At 39.5% G+C, this 19771-nt stretch overlaps 1 protein-coding gene across 5 annotated transcripts in view; it reads right to left on the bottom strand.

Annotated features, from left to right (window-relative positions):
• Positions 1-19771, bottom strand: part of RASSF8 (Ras association domain family member 8) — an 80317-nt gene that overhangs the window by 39107 nt on the left and 21439 nt on the right. For all 5 annotated transcript variants that reach the window (XM_048933514.1, XM_048933518.1, XM_048933515.1 and 2 more), the window contains exon 2: positions 786-884. The gene's annotated coding sequence lies outside the window, so the exon portion shown is untranslated. The remainder of the gene's footprint in view (positions 1-785; positions 885-19771) is intronic.

Genomic DNA, 19771 nt, shown 5'->3' with positions numbered 1-19771 from the left:
CTCCCATATTTGCTTCACCATCTTAATTTACAGCATAGAACAGAGGACTCAAACCATCCTGAATAATAATTGCCAGTGCATAATCTGACAGTATATATTTGTACAGCATTTAATTCAAAGTTCTGATGTTTCTACTCTGTCAAGAATTAATCACACTGTCATAAAAATCATTATCTGGTACTGCCTTCTTTTCTTGTCATCTCTTCTGTATTTCTGGCAACGTCTCAATTGCCAAATTGAGGATATCTCCTGACATCCAGCATTATGTTTTAAACACACACACACATCACCTGCACAAAGAGGCAGCAGCAGCCTGCTGTCCCAAAACCTACATGCAGCCAGAGCTGACTGCCTAACAACAGGCCACCAATGAGCTGTTGCTGACAGACAGCTGTCCAAGAAGATCTGACAACTAGGGAGCCAGTGACAAGAATCTCCTCTCAATCAGGGCACTCTCCTCAGAGGCAGGCTGGCATCAGGTCTTCCCCATTCACAGCTGGAGAGGAGACACATATGGGAATCACATCATCATATGAATGGTAAACTTGGCAGGACCATGATAGGCATGCTCCAGAACACAACCATCTCGAGAAAGCAAATGTTGCACAGAACAGGGGAGCTGAGAGCTTCCTCAGATGTCTAACTTGAGGAAGAAAGTGATGTCAGTATATCCACACACACTTAGGAAACTCTTTAACCTCTAAGGTTCTTGGTGTGCTTTATGTACAAACATTTTCAGGAAGGAGAAGGAAAACTCTTACTTGAAATTCGTCACAACTTCTTACCTGCAAGTGAAGACAGATGGAGATGTCTGGTTATGCAGAGGGCTTAGTGCAATCTGCTGCTCCAGGCGTAAGGGCCAACTCTGCTGACAAGGTCACTTGCTGAAAAACAAGTAAAAAAAAGTTGTAAATTAGTAAAACTATCTCAAGAGGGAAGCTATAGTTCCCCCTTCTTCCCTTTAATGCTTTTGAAACAAATGCTTCCCCAGCATGGGCGTACAGATTAAGAAAAACATAGCGTAAACAGCTACATAAAACTAGAATTTCTTTTTTTTCCAATAGTTTAAAAGGAACACAGAATATTGTATTTAATTTGCTACTTTTTTTTTTTTAACCAGGTGAAATAACTGCTATAAATAACAGAATGTGGTAAACAGCATTTCATCAGCTTTCCAGAATGTTATGAAATACCGAACACTACACTAGGTAGTCAAGAGCATCTGCCACTGCTGTATTGTAAATACAAGAGATTGTGAAATAATCTTCTTTCCTAATTTTCTTCTTAAAGAAAATAATCTTCAAACTGGAAGTCTTCCAGATACAAAAACCCCCGTGTGCATAGAGACTGTATGAACTGCATACACTGACTCCCTTGTAGTGGTAAATCTCAGTTAACATATGCATACATAAGGAATCAAACAAAGTAGGCAAAAGGTAACAAATCCTGAACGGCTGACTAAGACTAATATTAATCAGCTTGCAAGGGCTGCTTACTACAATTATGCTTAACAGCATGATGGTACCAGGCCTACAAACACTGCCTAATACTATGCCATAGCCAGGGAGAACATGTGAAAAGTAGTCGCTTTTAAACCTCTCTGGAAGAGTTTCTGAATAATACTTCAATTGAACATATCTGTTACATTGAATGCTAATTAGAAACTTCAGTCTGACAGCAGTGTGTATTAGCTCTAATGTAAAGAAGTTTTCCTTGCATCTTTGCAATGCAAACTGCTTTTCCCCTAGTATTTGCCATAGATTCAGTAACCAGCAACTCCAGCATAAGCATGTCGTAAGTGGCCAGAAAACAATCAGCAAAAAACCTCATAAAGATCTAGAAAGGAAAGACTGGTATCTTGTAATAATAGACTATGAGTGTCATGCACTGAAGCCTTCCAGAAGTAATTACTAAATAGGATGTTCAGGACCTCCAGAGATTTAAGGCACACGTATAGCTGTTTTCACAACCACAGCCTGAATACTTATCTTTCATTCACAAAGCAATATTCATTGAATTCTGCATAGCTGCAATATGTTTTTGTCAAGTGATGTTCATGCTTTCCAGATTCTGCAGACCCACAAATAATTGCTAATGCTTCACATGAACTTTTCACTTCAGTTCTGAAGTGATCATAAGTTTTATGATCATAATCATAAGCTTTTTGGTGAATTTATGCCTCTCAGCAGAGAAACTCTACTTTCACACAAGGAAGAGCTTGGTTAATGTCCTTAGCATAGTTGCTAGCACTTACACTCCAGAACATTGCTTTGAATTTTCCACTCAGGTTTTTTCACCAAGTACTCCTAACTAGAATCAAACTGTCACAGATAAGGCAGAACATTCACCCGAACCATCACATCAGGTTGAATCACAAGTATCTAAGCTTCAGTTACTGAACTCCATATACACATTAGATTATAAGAAACCTGACTGCAGGACACAGACACGCTTGAATTCTGCTGAAGAAGGGAAGAGTAAAAAGGAGAGAAAGGAGTGGAAAGAAAAGGAATAACACCTCACCCCAAGCAGAGAGTCCAGCTTTGAGATGGTAAAGTCCTCACCAATGCCAACTGATCAACTGCCAAGATACCAGAAGCAAGCATTTCGATTGCCGTTCCTCGCAAACTACTCGAGAATATCTTAAACAAAAGGATAAGAGCAGCGGGTTTTTGCCCTGAGAGTTGAGCCACTGTGATGCAGATCCGGCAGCAGGGTCTGATATTCCGCTCAAACAGAGACCTATTATCTTTGGCTCTGCTGAAGCATTAAAGCTCTTCTTAGACCACTTTACAAACTGAGTGCAAAGGAGTAAGGATAAGAGCCACATTGTGTCCTTAGGGACCCCTATTAAATCAGATTCTCAACATCAGCCACTTCCTCCTTGTTTTCCTCAAGCCATATGGCTTCCTGACAAAATCTCTGCAAACAATAAATCCATTAATCAAGCCACTGTTGGAGGAAAAGATTTTTTTTATTCCCTTCATCAATCCAGACATCTTAGCAGAGAAGTTTTATGTATTTTAGTCAGGAAGAAAAAGAGGGCCTATTGAAGTCGTAGGGAAAATATTAAAAGTATTCTTGTGCTCACACTACAGACTTGTAGTTTGGAGCCTTAAATCAAGCACTTACTTGCAACAGATCCTGACTTCTTAAAAGAAGTAAAAAGATGCAGGAAAAAAAAGATGCACGTCAGTTGAGCATCCAGTCTCATTAAATATAAGAGAAGGAATCCAACACGAACCACTGACCAGGTTCTCTAGCATATAGGGTGAAAAAACAATATATATTTTTTCAATCAGCAGAAGTAGGTAGCATTAAAAGTCATATTTTATTCCTACTATACGCTAAGTAGATGCACGCCCACAAATGCCAGAAGCAGCCCACAGGAACATCTTCCAATGAGAGATATACAACATAGGACTTTGCAAGAGGTCGGCTTATTTATCAAGGTGAACCAACAAGATCAATAGGATACATAAAACATCTCCAGATTGGTAAAATCACATAGACGATAAACAGATCAAGACAAAAACACACACTGCACATACAAGGAACTCAGTGGTAGGGAGAAAGCATAAAAACATTAAGACTTCCAGCTTTTTTAAGAGAGAAAACTCTCTTTTTTGCAGGTGGAAAGGTCTCCCTCTCAGGCGAAACAGGGGAAAAGAGTTGAAAAACAACATAAACAAAGAAAACTAAGCACGATCATTGCTTCACCAAACTGAAGAAACTTCAGACTCTGCTTTGGTTTAGGGATGAGAAGTATGCAAACCTGAAGCTGCTACAGAATGAAATTCTGTTTTATACACACACACACACCCACACACGTATACGTGTATGTATATGCGTATATATATGTAAACACTGTTGGGCAAGTACAAGGGCTGCTCTCAAGTTAATGCCTCCTACTTTGTGATGTTGGCCCACAGCATCAGAGGCAGATGTTGCTGCAATGGCAGTGGAGGCTGAACCTTCCCAACAATATCCCATCACATTTTGTTGCCACATGACAGATGGCAGCAGAGGGGCAGTCTGACAATTCCTCTATGCAGAAAAAATGGTACTCATCAACACTCATTAATGCTTGCTGAATGTATAGAGACCAAACAGTGCATGTCAGCACAGTGAGGTGGTGGGTTGAGTTCTTCAGTGGGTCACTGCTGCTGGTGCAGATCTTGATGAGCTCAGCATGCAGATGTCATTGAGACACACATGGACTCTGCTATCTCTGGTTATACCAAGCAACTATTAGCATTACACCCTGGAGCCTACCCAGCGAGAACAAAAGATTTCCTAGTGATGATGAAAAAAAAGAACCAAAGACGCCATCTAACTGAGTATATGACTGCGTACATGAGCAAGGAGCTCATAGAAGAAGAAAGTCCACAGAATGTGGAAAAGGAGTCTAGATACATGCGAGAAATATAGGAACATTGGCAGGTCATACAGGGACACAACAAAGAAGGCTAAGGCATACTTGCAGTTCAATCTGGTGAGGGAGGTCAAAGACAACAAGAAAGGCTTCTTTAGGTGACTCGATAGCAAAAGAAAGATTAGGGAATGCTGAATGGGGTGGGTGCCCAGGTAATGGAGGACACTGAAAAGGTAGAGTTAATGAATGCCTCCTTTGCTTCAGTCTTTGCTTCTAAGAGTGCCTCCTAAGAATCCCAGAATTAGAGAGAGTCTAGGGAAAGGAAGATTTCCTCTTGGTCAAGGACAACCTGCTCAGAGATGATTTAGGCAAATTCTATGCACACAAATCCATGGGCACAATGGGATGTACCCACAAGGATGAGGGAGCTGGCAGAAGTGACTGCCTAGCCTCTATCATCTGTAAGAGGACATGGAGAACAGGAGAGGTGCCTGAGGACTGGAAAAAAGCTGATGTCATTCCATCTTCAGAAAGTTACAAGAAGGAGGATCCAGGAAACTACAGGCCAGCTAGCCTCACTTCTGTCCCTAGGAAGGTGATGGAATAACTTATTCTGGATGTCACCATTCAGCAAGCGGAAAAGAAGGTCATCACGATGCATTCATCAATGGGAAATCATGCTTGTCCAACCAAGTAGCTTTGTATGATGTCATAGCAAGCTGGGTAGACGAGGGAAGAGCAGTGGATATTGTCTACCTTGACTTCAGCAGGGCTTTTGACACTGTATCCCATAACATACTCGTAGGTAAGCTTAGGAAGTGTGGGATAGATGCACAGTGTGAGGTGGACTGAGAACAAGCAGGGCTCAGAGGATTATGATCAGTAGTGCGGTATAATTGGAGGCCAGTAGCTAGCAGTATTCCCCAAAGATTGGTACTGGCTCTGGACTTGTTCAACATCTTCATTAGTGATCTGAATGAAGGGATAGAGATCACCCTGAGCAAATTTCCTGATAATACAAAGCTGGTAGGAATGGCTGACATACCAAAAGGCTGTGCTGCCATTTAGCAAGATCTGAATAGGCTGGAGAGTGGACAGAAAGGAACCTAAAAGTTCAGCAGTTCAGGAAGGTACAACTGCACACACTGGTACAAGTTAAGGGCTGACCTAACGGAAAAGAGCTCTGTGGAGAAGGACCTGCGTGTCCTGGTGGACAACAGGTTGACCACAAGCCTGAAGCATGCCCTTGTGGCTAGGAAGGCCAATATAATTCCAGGATACATTAAGAAGTGCATGGCCAGCAGGTCAAGGCAGGTGATCCTCCTCCTCTACTCTGCTCCAGTGAGTCTATATTTAGAACGTGGGCTCTCCAGTTAAAGAAAACAGGGAACTTCTAGAGAGTCCAGCAGAGATGATGAGGGGCCTGACCTCCCTTAAGAGGAATGGGTGAGACCTGTGACCATTCAGCCTAGAGAAGAGAAGACTGAGGAGGAATCCTCTCAGTGCTTATAAATATCTAGTGGACAGGAGTCAAGTGAATGGGGTCAGGCTCTTTCTAGCAGTGCCTGCTAACAGAACAAGGGCCAACAGGCTGTCCATAGAGGCTGTGGAGTCTCCTCTGAAGATGTTTAAAACTCACCTGGATGCTTTCCTGTGTAACCTGCTGTAGGGAACCTGTCTTACTAAGGAGGGGGTTAGACTAGATGAGCACCAGAGGCCCACGCCAAACCCTGCAGTTCTGTAATTATCAAAAAAGAAGCACCTGCAAACTGAACAAAAGCATTGGCCACCTCTTCAGAGAATATGAAACTCCAGAATGGCTGTTTTGAGTATCTGTTCCCATCAATGCTTTTTTCACCTCCATTCCCTAACAGTAGTTCTTTAGTTTACTGAATGACAGACTCCGTATCCCAACTGGTGAAAAAACAAAAGAATCCCCTGCTGAAAGTAAATTTAGGAGAAATAAGAAGCAGTTTACAATGGTGAAAAAGACCTTACTGAGAAATAGCATTAAAAAAAGAAACCAAGCTGATTTTTCAAAAAGTCTTACATTTAAATACAGGAAAGCAATATCCTTGACTACAAGCAGGAAATCTTTAAAATGAAAGCCATTACTGTCTTTGTTGAAATTGAGTAGCAATTAGCCATAAAGGAAAAGCATATGGAAACAGAAATCTCAAAACTGAATCGTTACCAGCAAGTAAACATCTGTACTTTTACCAAAATCAGAACATTTTGGTCAGTTCTATGGGGTAATGTGAGAACCATGAAGTTAACTTATATCTCTGTCAAGGTAATGGTGAGTCTGAAATGCTGCAGACATCATATGGAACCTACAAATTATTAACCTGAAGGTCACGATCTAAGAAGATGCCCCACCATATCCAAAGTACAAACAAATCTGTTCATGCCTTGAGGCTGTGGTGAATGGTAAGTTCTGGACAGAACAGCAAGGAAGGTTGGGTGCTGCAAGCTAAGGAGGTCTTTACCACATCTGGGTCATATGGTCCCAATTATCTTCTCATCACAATTAATCAAAATTATCCATCAATAACCATATAATGACCTGTATAAAAATAAATCTGAGATTGCTGCATGGCTCCACTACATGACCCTATGATCTTCTCTCCTGTGCAAATTGGAAAAATACTAGCATAATAGCACAGAAATTAGCAATTCTTTGCTTCTTAGCATATTTCTTAAGACAGCATGCATTGCAACATTACACTTACAGATAGGAGGCATGCTTTTAATCGTTTCCTGCAGGAAAAATTTACTTTGTTGTTTACATTTTTTCCAAGTGGGTCCATGAAAACCGAATGAGGTTCAATAAGGCCAAGCACAGGGTGCTTACACTTGGGTTGGAGCACTCTCAGGTATTTATACAAACTGAGGGAAGGTCTCCTTGAGAGCAGCCTGGCAGAGAAAAACTTGGGGGTCCTGGTGGACAAGAAGCTGGACATGCACCAGCAGTGTGTGCTTGCAGCCTGGAAGGCCAACTACGTTCTGGGCTGCACTAAAAAAGGGATGGCCAGCAGGGAGAGGGAGGTGATTGCCCCCTTCTACTCAGCTCTTGTTTTTCCCTTTGAAAGGAATTGTGTGATTTTACCCTCTACAATTAATGCTTTAAACAGCATCACAAATACTTGCCAAGCCTACATACAGCTAAATTTTGCACCGATTCTCAGAAAAGCAACAATGAGAAAGTATATTCAAAGAAAGAAAGATGCCAAGGTAATACAGTCAGGATGTTTAACAGAATTGAGATTGGGTCTGTGTTTTCACATCCAGTGACTTGTTCGGACTGCAGGTCACCAGGAGGCATGTCAAGTTAGATCACTTACTATTGGTCCTATAGGTGACGCATTTTAGACAAGCAATACAAGTTAAAATATGCATGTTGCTAAGATGTCACATGGATATTAGGAAATGTTATTCACCAGAGGGTGGTCAGGCACTGAAACAGGCTCCTCAGGGCAGTGGTCACAGCCACAAGCTGCTCAAGTTCAAACAGCTTTTGGCAACACTCTCAGACAGGGTTTGAATTTGGGGGGAGAGGGTCCCTTGTGGAGTCAGAAGTTGGACTTGGTGACTCTTGTGGTTTATGTACAACTCAGGATATTCTGTTCTTAACCATGCAAATCTCTGAAAAAGTATAACTGGACAAGACATCCAATTATTAAAGTGTTTGGGTTATGTAAAGATGGTAGCAGAGTGTATAATTCACTTTAACTTTTCTTAAGGATAAATCTGGTTGAAAGTAACTGGGGGAAAAAATTGATTAAGATACCCATTTCACATGCATTAATGTAATTAGGAACATGCATGCTACAGTAATTGAAGAATAAAAAATCCACTTCCTTTGCCACTGAATACACATGCTGGCCATTAGAACTGAACAAAGTATTAATGCAGTACTTCAGTATACATCGATCATAATGTAGAGGCAGTATCCAATGGTTCTTTGCATTCTCAAAAAGTGAATATTATAACTCTCGAAGAAATGAGACAACTTCCCACACACAGTGAGAGGCCAGTTTCTATTTGCACACCACAGCAATCAATAGTCAATTCTAGAGAGCCCATTTTATTTTAAAGTGAGTGAGAAGGATTGCTGTCATCTTTGCAGATCAAGGTCATTCTTTTCTGCTTCCACAGCATCATTTTGTACTTGTCTTATTTTTATAGGAACAGTGAAGTCAAGTAGTTCCCAAAATCCACATCAGGAACAGAAAAAGATGGAAGATAGCACGCGTCACTACAAATAATTTGTAAACTTAAATCAGTTTGGTTTAGGAATTAACCAAAATCAACTCAAAAATCTACTCTCACATAATTTCTATCTCCAACACTGGCAGGAATATTATATGTCCCGACATACTTGTATCAAAAGGTTAGTTGGAAAAGTTGTCATGCAAAAACGTGATTCCCCAGAGGGCTAAAGGGGTTACTTTAAGTTGACTTCAAATGCAGTTCTATCTTACTCCCAATAATCCCCAGATTCCAATCTTTTTATAATTACTTAGGAAAAAGTGAAACACAGAAGATTGTGTAAGTAGCAGCAAAACTGCCAGCAGACACAGAAACTCCTTGTTTTCTAAAGGCCCGGAGCAGTTTATTCTGTGATTCCCATCTTGCATGCAATGCATTTCAATCTTCACATGTGATTCAAATGCACATAGTTCTGTTAACACTTTGAAGTAGAAGTCAGCTCTGCAGCCAAAAATTGTACCATTCTCCCTACCTTTTCCATCTCTCATCTGACATGGCTGCCCTCAATTTACAGCGAGCTGAGTCAGAAATCAAATCCAGACTTAAAAGAACCAAAACATTACATATTAACAGTGCAGCATAACACATGCACCAATGAAACTACAGTGCAAGCTGTTTCATATGGCTCACTGGCACTGAAATGGCATAAAGGATCAGTGAATTCCTCCCCACACACATCAACACATCTACAAAGAAAGGACTGCACACTGAGACAAAATTTCCACTCATATACAACACCAGAAAGCCTGCCTCTTGTTGGCTCTTCTGCAGATAAGGCAAAGTTACAGTGCTGAAGGGCCAAAGAGACTTTGCACACTTTCACCAGTATGTCAGAGGTCTTTATTTCAGGTACTGAAAAAAAAAAAATCTCACTAATTTAGGTTTCATGATGATGAGAAAAAGGAAGTAGAAGGAAACAGTTCGAGAAAATTTGTGCTTGCAAATAGCCAGCTTCTATTAAATGAATTTCAAATACGTATAAATGAAAGCACACACTGAATAATAAAAGGTGAAAGTACTGAAATATACAGCTGTTAGGCATTTCATGGTTATAAAAACAGTCACAGATGGCAGCTGCAGAAAGGAACATTGGGCCTGAAATCTTGCAGATTTGTAGTTTTGTTTGTAAGCACTTGTCCTTGTTGATAAGGAGCACCCTCCACCAGACCTTCAGCCAACCTCCGCTCTCCCTCACCTTCAAGTACTTGAAGAAATGTTAGTGAAATTGTTGTCACTGATCAAATAAACAATATATAGTAGAAGTAGTTAATATCAGATTTTCATTTGATTCTTCGTAGCATTAATTTCTTACTTCATTATGCAGTCAGTGGAAGCCATTGACTATAACTTTCCCTTACCTTGCAATTAGCAATGAGGTGATGGAAGAAACACAAAGTTGACTTTTGCAGGTTTTGCTGCACTCCCCAACAAGTTTAATCAATCTTCTGGAAGTAATTTTTCCAGTGGAATGCATTTCATGGATGTTTGGACCTTGCATAGGTGTATGTGTAAGACAGATGTGGGAGATGTAGAAAAATTTATCTCTGTATCACAAGCCATTACCTCCACCTCAAACAGCAGTAAGCAAAGCCATAGCTTGTCTCAGCAAAGAGATTTACTTAAGAGAAACTGTGTAGAAAGCAATTGGACTCCCACAGTTTCAGAAGTAATAATGATCTCCTGTTAGACACTGACTAGTAGTTAATTATCAACTAGCAGAACTAAGACCACTTCTAAGAAATGGGCAATCAGTGGATTACACCACTGAAGGCTTGGAAATTTGTTTATTTGATAGCATGTAAGTTTTTGCTTTAACAACTACGGAACTTAATTTGTGTCAATGGCAACATAATTCTACATTTAAAAGGACACGAGCAACTAGATTACAAGTTGCTGTGCGTTTCCTGATAAGTATAACATCACTGAACAATAAAACCAAACCAGGCAGTTGGTTTACAAGTGACAGCAGCACCCTGTACCATCATCAAAACTGCAGAATTCTAGCTCCTGCAGAAGATCATGAACAGGGATCTAGTCAATCTCTTCACATCTCAAATCACCATGGTTGTTAAATGCAAATAATTCCAGCCATAAAAAAAAGTGATAAAAACAGGTTTTCTTAAATACAATTTCTACCATTCAGTATTTTAACTCTCTGAAAAAACGTAAAACCGATAGATGATAATTGCAAGGTATGGAACAGAAGATGGAGAGAAGCTACCCTTACAATGACTGATCAAGCTTACCAAAGCAAATAAGCACAAAAAGGTATCTTGCAATCTAGAAGGTAACAGGTTTGTCACAAAGCGTGTTGCATACCCAAATTAAAATAAAGATAAAAATGCTTAGACTAGTCTGTCTGTTCAAAAATTAGAACACCAGAAGGAGAGAGAGCCTTCTCCAGAACTCCAAGGCCTTGTCTTTATCAGCATTTCAAGCCAAGGAACACTCTTCTAGGGAGAGGCAGAGAGGGGTATACAGGAAGGTTCTAGTTGACATACGCAGTCCTCGCATCGCCTCCAGTCAGGCCAAAATAGAAGTCACCACCTAGATTCAGATGCCTTCCCTTTGTGGAACAACGATTTATATACTTACTGTAGGGGACAATCATTACTTAAAATTAACTGCCCAACATAAGCCAAGAGAAAGTGAAAGCTTTCCTTCAAAGTTCAAAAGCAGGATTCAGATCCTGTTGCAATTAGCAGAACAAGCTGAAATAACAGATAAAAGTAGCAATAAAGCCTATCATGTCTTCACTGTTCTCAGAATTCTTCCGCAATTTCTCCCCTGATTCAGAGGAGCAAGTCAGCAAACCCCACAACCTCCTTTTGTTAAAAAAAAAAAAAAAAAAAAAAAAAAAAAAGACATTGCACCATACCACATGGAGGTACACACACATACTCCAATCATTAATCAGCTGCAAGGCTTATGAGGCAAGCACAGAGTAAAAACATGCCTCAATGTTAATGCACTTAAGTACCAGCAAACAGTTTTTTCCTTCACTGCAATGCTGTGCTTCATAGAACACGTTAGGCCCCAGTAGATGCTGCTGCCCATTCACCAGAGGGAAGTGGGAAAACCCCTAAGGGACGTGGAAAACAAAATCAGCTCCAAACACAGCTTTGTGCTCCACCACTGCAAACCTGAAGCTAAGTCTGCAAAGCTCTGGAAGTCAGTCTGTTTGATAAAACAAACAGCAAAGTAATGAGTGACTCAGCAAAAGCAAGGCTGTCTTTTTCAACTAGATACATACACTTCAATTTTCTCCCCTCCACTCCAAATCTAGAAGTTATTTGGTTTCAAAACTGCAAAGTTTTATTATTATCATCATTATTATTAAGGTATTAAAAACCTAATTCCTCCTGAGCTAGCATACAGCTAGGAGGAATCCATGGAAAGAAAAATGAAGTTATTCCAGCGTTTGTGGATTTTTCAAGTTAACACTGACTCAGATCCCATGCAGATTACACTAACTCTCATCAGTCCTGACTTGCAATTTCCATGTTCAAAAACAAGGAACAATTAACTAAGGTCTTGCCATGGATTCTTCCCTGAAGACAAATGCATCTCAAGTACATGCAAAAAGTTCAAAAGTCAATGGTAAGAGCGCAGATTTTCAACATTCCCAAACAATGATGTTTGCAAAATGGTAAATACCAAAGGTAGACAACAAGAGACTGAATAGGAAGATGTTTTGATCTTCGAAAATTATCCTAGAGGGTAAGAGACACAGCTTGCTACTAGAAAGAGTATGATCCCAACCACTTAAAAATACTGTCTTGCTGCTACACTTAAGTAGTACCCATGAGTAAATCACAATGTCATGACACAAAAAACCATACTATTCAGTAGAGTTCCATAGTGACCACACTTTTCACCACAGGTCTGCTGTACAGTGCTGCCACTGCAAATTATTTGAGGGGGAAAGAAAAGTGTACTTCTCCCCTTTATGCTTTGTATCATTTATGAAAGGACCTCAAGATACCAATTAGGAACAGATGAAACAACCTGAACGAAGGGTGCCCCATACCTGAGCTCTCCCATGAGAAGGTTGCTCCCTCATGATTGCCAGTTTATACACTGGACTGTAATCCTTCCATCAGACTTTGCTACTTTTGAAATAGACCACTATTAATATACAGCTTCCTTCCTATGCTTCATCCCCAAAACAAATTACTGTTCGACTCTTAGGCTCATCTCTGCTGGTCTTTGGAGATCTCTGAACTGGAAAAAATGCAAAATTCTAATCCCCATGCTGCTTTACAAACCAACCATCCTATTACACCTCTAGGCAAACACCACTGCAAGCTGACTTAAAGCAGCAGATTACAACAATGAAGAGCAACTACTTCCCATCTGATGGCTTCATCCAGTTCATACTTCATACAAAGTATCTTCCTTCAATACGCTTACAAGCATTTTTAGCTTTCATTGGTAGTGTGAATGGTCTGATCCATCTCATCCCTATCTCACTGCACTTAATTTTTCTCTACTCTTTCAAAAAGAAGGCTCTGATAATGTGTGCACAGTCACCACTGCACACAAGATGCTGGTCTTACAAGAATTTAACTGAGGTCACAAACAGTAATTCTTGGCAAAGTTAATTTGCAACAGATAATAGCAATGGTATTTCAGTCATTTCAACTCTCCCCAGCCTAAAGTTTCCAATACAAAATAAGGAAGGAGTTCTACTTTAAACACCAACTGCTTACATATAATCATATATTCCACTATCTTAGCATCCTGCCTCAGTAGTCAGTGTGAGGCTCCCAGGTGCATATAGATACTGTGGCAGGAGTTCAGCAGCTTAGCCACAAGCAGTTTTACAATGGAAGTGCAATTTGAACCCCTTAAACACTGGACAAGATTTCTTTGAACATCTTCCACTAAAAAGGCAGATTAGGAGTTACAAGCTCACATTCAAAGACTTCAGACATCTACAACTTCAGGTGTTTTAACTCACTATGCATCAAGACAAACACCAAGTTTAAGAAGGCAGAGCATTATTGAACTTTGGAGTTGCCAGTCTTGGCCCACTAGCTTAAAATTTGAGTGAAGACATTTCTATTGAAGCATTTTAACATGAATGGAGAACATTTACAGAGGCTGCGCAAAGTTACCACAGCTGAGCAGATGCACCTTAGCTTGTTAAAGTACTGTAACTCAGTGTCACAGTGCTCTCAGTCTTCTGAGCCTCTTGAAATGCTGTGGAGAATGCAGTAAGACAGCTACTTCACTCCTGTATTCCAAGAAGGTAACATCTCTGGTTGAAGGCTTTTCACTATTGCTGTTGCATTCTCCTGTACTCCTGTTGCTCCCCTTACTCCAAGCAGGCTTTCGTACATCATTCAGATTCCCTTTCTCCAAGGTGAAAGCACTTTCTATTGCTGTAACAGATAGAAGAAGCAGTACTGACAGCATTTCCAAGACGACCTATAGTTGCCCCGCATTACTGACATAACACAGCCTAACTAGAAATTGCTTTGATTTCACATCCACACTTATTTTCATCATCATTTACACTAAATAATTAATCACAATGTTTTGCTGTACTTTTACATTCTCCCTGATTTAAGACTAAGGATCTCCAGTGGCTGTGATGAAAAGAAAGAAGGTTTTTACATTTACTCAGACACTGGACATCAGCTTGTCCAGTTCCTTCTTCCCTTGTCTCCCACCAATTCCCACTGTGACATAAGAGAATTCCACCCTCAAAAATGAGACCAGCACAAAGCACTAATTATCCCTTTTATAGCATTCTCTTCCAAATCAAGCAAGAAACTCCCACAAGGAACCTCAATAACACCCTTGTAAGTTGCAACAGTTCACATACAAGGTCCTTAAGGAGATGTTACATGAGATGCTACATGCAGGAAGAACATGGAGTGAAAATTGATACCACTTCCTTTTGAAATACATGTTGTGTGAAAAAACAGAACTACAGTTATATCATTAACTATTATGTGACAAATAAACATTTGACTTAGTTCTAAATTAAGCTAAATAATTCTACAATGTAAAATGAAAGGTGGGTTTCTGCAATGGCACCAACAGCCTGTGTTAAAACTTCCTATTTCTAGCATCAGAGTTCAAGTGAAACTATTGCTGATTTGGAGCCACATTCCATTGATCAGCTCCAAGGGCAGCAACAGCTACTCAGTAACCATAATTCCTAAGCAAATGCCCCGTGCTAAAGGAAGCATGTGCAATACCATTAGGCAAAGGCACTTCTAACTTGCCAATGTATCGTTTGACATAAAGGCCATTTTGCTTCCAAAAATCTAACAGTCTAGGTTAGTACTAGCTTCCTTTGCCAAATTATTTCAGGATCACTATGTAATAGTTCTTAGTACTAGTCTAGATCTGCGAGGCAGGCATTACTACAAGACAGGTACATGTAAGCAGTTCTCATGCAATTCTGTATTTGTGTAACAGTCAAAGGAAAGCAAGTACTTAGAAAATAGATTCAAAGCATTCAGTAAGAGAAGTTTTCATGAGAAATATTCAGAATTAGAATGGGGTGGAGAGGGGGGAACAACAATCAAAGTTTGAAAGCCAGTGGCCTTTAACACATAAAGTGCACCTTTAACACTTCAAGTGCAGTCTCTTAGCAGCATTTTGATGAGGAAGTTTAATAGCTGAGATTCAGCTTTTGCAAAACTGCACTTTAACAGCTGAGGTATCTCCTCACACAGCTGATGCTGGTGCAAAGTGCAGATGATGGAAGCCAGCTTCTCTTCAGACTGGTGCTCAGCAGGCAGGTGCAAGAGCTGAGTGCCATCAGGCACTGCCTGTGACATGCAGTCCTGGCTAGAGCAGGAAAGGTAACCGAAACAGCAAATCATTACAAATTTGGAAGAGTTCTCCCAGTAGAAAGAAGAGCTGCTTCTGAAATGTAGGTCTTCAGCAAAAAGGCATCAAGAGCCTGATCTCCCTAAGCGCTGGATGCATACTCACACTTGCCATGCCTTATGCATTAGAAGGCAAAAGGGTCTGTGTGCAACCAGCCCAGCCAGTAGCACCATGAAATATCTTGGTTTAAATGGAAACATTTTCAGAGGAGCAAAGTTTAAGTAGCTCACTTCTTTAAAGGAGGCAGCTAAACTGACAAAGACAAGGAGCCACAAGAGTTATCTTTGCATGTGCAACTCAGAAAGAAACATCTAACATTACAACCTTATTATGCACTCTAATTTTTCTCAGTTGTGTTTTAATCATATGATCCTTTAGTAGTTTTTTTTTAAATTTATTTATAAATCTTATTATCCATCCTTCTTGCAGGAAATCCACCTGAGATTAACCTGGAAAAAGCATAGGAAAGCACATACCTTGCATTGAACTTAATTCCCTATACAAGTGTGATCATTACATTTTGTAAATTTAAGGATTACTCAAGCAATTATTTAATGACACAACATTTTTGGGACGAAAGACAAAAACATTGGTTCAATCACTCCCAGAATAACTCTTCATACTATTAATCCATTATAGGGTGTGTGTGTGCGCGCGTGTGTGTGCACATACATTAGTGAACATACAAACCAATACATATATTCTTACTGCTTGATTCTGGGAATAAAAACCTCACAAATACATTTTTCGAGTGAAGTCACCCAAGCAATCAAAACTGCAGCCTTCATAATTGTTAATGCTACATAACTGCTAATATATTAGTTTAAATGCACTGAAATCAGAATCAGCATTCTCCTGGCAGTTTGCCTTCAATGTATCAACAATTTTTTCATTACTGCACCACTAGTCAGCTCATAACAATCCAGCCAGAAGTTTACTCTTTCAAATTTGATTCTCGTCCAACATTTACTGAAATTGGTTTACATTACTTGACTTTAACACAATAAAGTATGTCTGCAATCGCTTGACTGTAAGAGTACGTCATCCATTGGATGTTACTGCATAACTGAACTATACATCCAATTTGTACATATGCACAAGCACTCAGCAACATTTAGTAGAATATAGATGCTACAAGAGCTCTTCATCACAGCAGCAAGTTTGCATAGATTAAATACAAAGCGTAGACAGCAGCCTCACAGGAAAACCTCAAAGATGAGGCATAGCCGCACTATCACTCCCACTTGCAAATACTCGCTTTCATATCAGCATCTAGAATTGAGTTAATTCATCAAAATAAAACAGTATATTCAAAAGGGAAATCTCATGAGCATATTTTATATAACAACAACCCCCAAAATTAGAATGAACACAGTTCTAGAAGTTCTTCAAGTAGAGATGAGCATTTAATCTCATTTAAAAACGCAGCAATAATACATATCTACAAAGCATCACTGGAAAATAATCTGAAAACCCGGCAATGTTCTGGAGGAAGTCCTAGAAATTGGAAAATACAGGGAAGAGCTGCTATAACTGGAGAGGTGAATATGGACCAATTTGGAGAATACAACTTAAGTGTTTGTCATCAATATGTTTCAGTTCTAGTGCCTTCAAATGTCTTGACACAGACCCTCGTGAGCACCAGAACTGCAGAGCATTTCATTCTTAACTCAGAGTTACTTTCACAGAGCAGCAATACACAGAGATTCATCAAAAGAGCTGTCTTTGACATGCATATATATCCCTCCCCATAGATACTCCATTCCTTTCAGAAAACAAATTATTAAACCCAAGCAGCATTCAAAAAGCTGTGCTGTAGGTAGATGTACACTTTGTCACCCCAACATATTTGTAAAATACTGGCCATCTCAAAAATATTAAAGGTGCACCAATTGGTACCCTGTAGCCAAAATGACTTATTGGATAAACTACAAATTAGGAGCACAGCATGGTGAAATTAAAATTTAAAGGCAACTTTACATTTTGATTACAAAGCCAAGATTTGGTCATTGTCATTTATTCAGGTTTAAAGTCTTATTTTGTTTTAGGATGTGAGGAGAGATGAAATACTTTATTTCCATTTGCAGCAGAAAGAAGTAATCCACACAGTTGACTGCGTACATTAGATACACATAAGATGAGTTTTCCCTTGGAAGTACAGAATCAATGCCTGCTGGTCCTTGTTCTACTGCAACATATGAAAGTGAATATAGATCATCCCACAAGGCCAGCTGCAATACAGATACAAAAGAGAAAATCTCAAACATAACTTGGATTGTACAGGTTGATAACCTTAGCCAGCCACATGAACTACATACACGTTACCTAAAACATATCTGCCACAAACAGAAGTAATACTTTGCAAGGGAGGGGTGGGAAACCCATCAGGTTATGGCTCCTGTAAATCAATCACAATTACTGGTTCTAAGGCCTTCAGAATTGGCAACTTACACATATAAATAGGAAAAATGGCCAAAAGGTATTTCCACTTTATGGTTTTATCATTTGCTTACATCTAAAACATAAGACTTAGAACTCACCAAAACAGAAAGTTTTTTTTTTTTAAACCAAGGCATGGATAAATTAGTGTTATCATCTTCATCAAGGAAGGGAACCTTATGTCTTCAGAAGGAGTTAGAAATAGTCTTCTGAAAGCAAACAGAACTGCATGCCTGCTATTACTAACATTTTCATGCATTCAAGAGAAACAAGACATGAAAGAGCTTTTTAATTTCATCCACTTTCACTGATAGCATAGCATATGAGGTCTCTATACAAAGCAGCATCAGTTCTCGTCAACGTCACATCTATGTTAAAGATAAGATGGCCAAATAGGAAAGGCCCAGAGCAGCTTGAGTGCTTTCCTTTGCATTCAGCTGCTATTTGTTTCTGCACTTGTAGTTCTTGACAAATACTAAATCTGGGGAAAATACATATATTCCAAGTACCAATTAGGTTATCTTCTAATGCAATTAAAAGCCATTTGACCAGGACTGAGTACGTACTGGATAATGCATCAGACCACTCTTCACAGTAATGCAATTAGAATAGAACTTCTTAGGCCTTCTAAAAATAAGTAGCATAATGCAAGTAATGTGACTATTGGTAAGCAAATTACATCCAAGAATGACGTGGATGAGAACCCTAGCTCTTAGATTCTGAGTGGAAAAGACAGCTATTTGCAGGCACCAAGAAGTGACTAACAGCATCAGAAACCTTATTACTGTGCCTAAGACATAGTACACAGGTGTGGAAAAAAGATGAGGTTCAGCATTTCTGTATTTCAGAAGTCGTTCACCTGCATCTTTTCCAAACACACCTGCTGTTTACAAACACTGAAAACAACTAACAATCTCACATTCACACTACCTGCTCCACTCACACTGAGTGATCATCGTTTACATTCCTCCCACTGAAAATGGACCAGTAAGATTATTCCTACTTGTGAGAGAAGCATCACAGGATTTTTCATCAGTTTCAATACATCTGCATCACAGACAGCTTCTATGCAATTGCACTCTTCCATTGTTACTGAATTCATTTCTTTGTTCTTCAGTCTGTAACCTACTGGAAGTGAGAATATTTAAGTAAATGCAAAAGAACTAAATGCCACAGGGATAAAATAAGCAGCTGAACAACCATTCTGTAGCTGAGCAATTGTCTGACATAGCACACACATTCTGACTTGTCCCAGTAAATAGCTGCTAAGCCTGAAGAGAAGTTATGTTTAAGCTTTCTTAAGTCTTTACACTTCAAGATTCACTTGAATTTACTCAGAGCAAGAGCAGGAACCGTATTCTACAGCATTTTAAGGATTAATGGATTATCTACTGTTTTGGCATTTAATTGCAAGTTATTAGGGAGCATATTTGCCAAAAGAAAATGTACCTTGTATATGTTCCTCCTTAAAAAGTTTGTCATTAGCTTTTAGACATACTGACTGCCAGAACAGAAGAAAATCATCACTAAATTATTTTGTCTCCTGTCTGAAAGTTACTGAAGATACTGACATGTTTCTTCTTAATACAAACAAGATTTCCTGGCTACATTAGTGACAGAATTATTCATTTATAGTCACTTTTGGCTTTTTCTTCCCCAATCCTTTATCTCACTTTTAAGATAAACGTGCAGCAGTTCTGCTACCAGCTCCTTTTCAGCCCTTAGTTCTACACTGGCAAATTCCAACTGAATTTCAGCCAGTGCAGAGAGAGATCTCAATATTCCAGAACAATTCTGGACCCTCCTACAACCCTACCTGCTGCAAAAACAGAC

Source organism: Lagopus muta, chromosome 1 (genome assembly GCF_023343835.1).
Source record: "Lagopus muta isolate bLagMut1 chromosome 1, bLagMut1 primary, whole genome shotgun sequence".
NCBI classification, from domain to species: Eukaryota; Metazoa; Chordata; class Aves; order Galliformes; family Phasianidae; genus Lagopus; species Lagopus muta.
Note: the sequence above shows the minus strand (reverse complement) of the source record. Positions and strands in the feature narration are given on the sequence as shown.